The following is a 4,310-nucleotide window of genomic DNA, read 5'->3' as shown; positions in this document are numbered from 1 at the left end:
GCGCAGACTCCCGGTTCCTGGGGCGTAGCGTGGGCTCCCTGGCCTTGCTGCCCGCGCAGTCGCTCCAGCCTGCGGTCTTTGGCCCTGCGGTTCTTGAGCCACACCTGCACTTGGTCCTCCTGCAGGTTCAGCTTGGCTGCCAGGGTCTCGCGTTCCTCATAGGTCCCGTAGGGTTTTCCCCTCAAAGAATTCCTCCAGGACCCGCAGCTGTTGTGCGCTGAACACCGTGCGCCGCCGGCGCATCTTCTTTCTTGGGGCGCGTGGGGACAGCCGGGAGCCGGTGGGAAACCTGGGTTCTTGCTTCCTGGATGCTGCTGGGCCCTCTGTGTTTGAGGCTCGGGCCCCCAGGCCTGTATGTGCCGCCTTAAATTCCTGTTAGTCGATTGGCAGGTGTTCTTAATGATGGATCACCTGAGGAGTTTTAACAATGACCTCATACGTGCTGGGGCCCCGCCTCCAGAGAGTCCGATTTAATGGGTCTGGGCTGGGGCCTCAGTGTTTTTCACAAATCATCCCCCACCTCCACTCAAGTGATTTTACTGTGTAGCTAGGGTTAACAATCATCAGGTAAAAGGATGATGCGGATCTGGGAAGGGTCAGGAAACGGGAAAAATTGAAGGGGTGCCAAGGAAATAATTGGTGGAAGTCTGTGTGGGAGGCTGGTTAGAAATGTCAAGTTGGAAGTCCAGAGGAGATAGGAGGGGCCCCAGGTGGGAGAGTAAGTAGGTTAGCTTGAGTGGTGTGGAGCTGGTGTAGGAACAGGGTTAGTGTATCAGTTCCCTACTGCTGCTATAACAAATCACCACAAACTGAGTGGCTTACAATGACACGAATGTATTATTTTACAATCCTGGAAGTCCAAAGTGGATTAGCAGGGCTGGGTGCTTTCTAGAGGCTCTAGGAGAGCCGCTGTTTCATCGCCTCTTCCAGCTTCTAAGCTACCCACGTTCTTTTGGCTCATGACCCATATCACTCCAACGTTTGCTTCTATCATTACATCTTCTTCTCTCATTCTCACTCTTCCATTTCCCTCTTATAAGGATCCTCTTCTACATCGTGATTACATTGGCCCCACCCAGATAATCTAGGTTAATTTCCCCATCTCCAGATCCTTAACTTAATCACATTTGCAAAGTCCCTTTTGCAATGTAAGCTTAGCATATTCACAGGTTCCAGGAGTTAGGACGTGGCTATTCCTAGGTGTCATTATTGAGCCTACCACAGCCTGCCCTCTGGCCCCCAAATATTCACATTTATCTCATATGCAAAATACACTCCATTCCAACATCCCTCTGAATCTCAACCTATCAGAGCATCAACTCAAGGACTAAAATTTCACCTAAATCTCATCAGCTCAAAAGCTCCAAATCTCACCATCCAAATAATCTAAAGTATGAGGGAGGCATTGTATGTAATCCATCCTGAGGCCCATTTTAAAAAAATCCTCAACCGAGGATGTATTTTTTTATTGATTCCACTAGTAGAAAGAGAGGAGTGGGGAGAGAGAGAAACATTATTGTGAGAGCATAACATTGATCTGCTGCCTCCTGAATGCACCCTGACCAGGATGGAACCCACAACCTGGATATGTGCCCTGGTTGGGAATAGAACCCGAGACCCTTCGGTGCACAGAGTAATGGTCTAACAGCTGAGGCAGACTGGCCAGCCGGGCCCACTCTCTCTCCATCTGTGAACCTGTGAAACTAAAGAAACAAGTTATCTGCTCCAAGGGATAGACATAGGATAATAGATCTGGACATTCTCATTCTCATTCAAAAAGGGAGAAAATGGGAGGAAAGAAGAAGTCACTGGTCCCTAGAAATTTCAAAACACAGCTGGGAAAATTCCTTGGGTTTCAAGGCCTGGAATAATCCTCTGAGGCTCTGGGCTTGCCCCCTTTCTCTCAGAATCACTCTTCCTTTTTCTTGAAGGGTAACTCCTGTTTGCAGTTGAGTAATTTTATCACCCTGCTTCCTGCCCGTAGAATGTTGGGAGTCTGACAGCCTTCTTTCATTTTGCCTTCTCTCTGTCCCTTTCAATCCAAGCTGGCAGTGTTTCTACTGCTATAAAATTTTCAGAACCATGCGGGTCTCTCATGCATGTCACAGGCATTCACTCCTTCACAGACTTTTCCTGGATGATCCCATCTTTGTTCCTTGGATTCTGCTGAGATGGCTGTAGGGATCCATGAGTCACATGCTTAACCTCTTCTAAGAGCTCTCTGTGTGAATGAATACTCTGCTCTTTTTATCCATACAAGGCATAATCAAAAAGTTGTCCAGCCAGCATGCAGATCCCTCTCCTATCCCTTCCTTTCTGTGAAATAAATTTAAAAAACATATTAAAAGAAAAGAGTACCCTTGTGATTATATTGGGTCCACCTGGATAACCCAGAATAATCTCACCTCAAGATATTTTACTTAATTTCACCTGAAAAATTGCCTTTGCCATGTAAGGCAACCTTCATAGATCCCAGGGACTAAGATGTGAACATCTTTGAGAGGCCATTATTCAGCCTACTATGGTTAGCACAGCTTAATAGGAGTGGAAGTGGTTGCTACAAGGACAGTGAAGTCAAACAGAGGTCAAGACCCCTAATCTAGCCCAGCAGGCATGGCTCAGTGGTTGAGCATGGACCTATGAACCAGGAGGTCACGGTTCGATTCCCAGTCAGGGCACATGCCTGGGTTGCAGGCTTGATCCCCAGAGTGGGGCATGCAGGTGACAGCTGATCAATGATTCTCTCTCATCATTGATGCGTTTCTCTCTCTCTCCCTCTCCCTTCCACTCTGAAATCAATAAAAAAATACTTTTTTAAAAAGATCCCCAATTTAGAGTCCAGCCTCTCCCAGGGCTGGGTTGGCCACCTTTGGCCAGCTTCGGGAAGCCCTTTGCATGGCTGAGACGTTTGGTCAACTCAGTCTGCCTTGGGATCAGCATGCTTATTGGTGCTCCTCAGGCCTTGCGCTTTCCCCTCAACTCAGAGAGAGGAGATGGGAAATACATTTGTTGAGAGCCCACCAAGTGTCTGGGAATGTGGGGCCTTCAACCAAGCCCTCTGAGGGGGGCGGGTTGTGGCTTTGCCTACTGAATTACTGTGAGATTCAGGCCCAGATGGCTGGTTCCTCATGGGTGGAGAAGGATAAGGAGGAGAAAAGAAAAGCTGTTAGACAAGCAAAGGAGCCCTGCACTCTCAGTTCTTTCCCCAAGGCCTTGTTCTAGGACTGGGACTCCCAGGTCCCTCACAGAGCAGCTAAGAAGCACAGGCTTCTAGCACCCAGGGCCAGGGTGGTGGTCCCCGCACCCCAGTGGCTAACTAACCTCCTTTTGGGGCAGGCAGATGTGTCATATTGGGCAGCACCCCTCACTCCCTGGCACCTACTTGGTGACTCAGACTCGCAGGTAAAGCCCAACCTATGGGAAATGACTAAGCACGCCTTGGGGAGGGAGGAGGAAGCCTGAAGCTGGACCTAACCCCCTCCCCTCCCTTAGATTTCTCAAGGGGCTCTGCAGGTGACAGCGTTCCAGGGGTGTCCCACAGCCTCTGCTTTTACTGTGTGTGCGTGTGCGCGCGCGCGTGTGTGTGTGTGTGTGTGTGTGCACAGCTTAGGACATTTGGGGATAGTAGGCATGCTGGGATCTACCAGACTTCCCCCTTGTCACCTCTGTTCTCCACCATCTCCTACTTTGCTACCTTTGAAGAGAGTCAGAAGTTTGTTTCCTGCCTCAGTGAGTCCATATTCTTCAGTATGGGAAGTGAACTTGGGACAATGGGGAGCACTCTGCAGACTGCACAGACTGGAAGCCTGATACTAAATTACAAAGGCTCCATTTAAAATTCACAGTTGGTGCCCTGGCCGGCTTGGCTCAGTGGATAGAGCGTCAGCCTGCAGACTGAAGTGTCCCAGGTTCGATTCTGGCCAAGGGCACATACCTGGGTTGTGGGCTCGATCCCCAGTAGGGGGCGTGCAGGAGGCAGCCGATCGGTGATTCTCTCTCATTATTGATGGTTCTATCTCTCTCTCTTCCCTTCCTCTCTGAAATCAATAAAGAAATATATTTAATAAAAAAAATAAAAAATAAAATTCACAGTTGGTCTATCTTTGGAAGGTTTGATAACTTTAAAAAAACATTTTATTGCTTTTTTTATTTTTTATTTTATGAGAGAGAGAGAGAGAGAGAGAGAGAGAGAAACATCAGTTTGTTGTTTCACTTAATTGTGTATTCATTGGTTGATTCTTGTGTGGGCCTTGACTGGGGATCAAACCCAAAACCTTGGTCATTCGGGACACACTCTAATCAACTAACTG

This window comes from Myotis brandtii, unplaced genomic scaffold (assembly GCF_000412655.1).
Source record: "Myotis brandtii unplaced genomic scaffold, ASM41265v1 scaffold190, whole genome shotgun sequence".
Classification (NCBI taxonomy): Eukaryota; Metazoa; Chordata; class Mammalia; order Chiroptera; family Vespertilionidae; genus Myotis; species Myotis brandtii.
The sequence above is the reverse complement of the archived record's forward strand: the minus strand, read 5'-3'. Positions refer to the sequence as shown.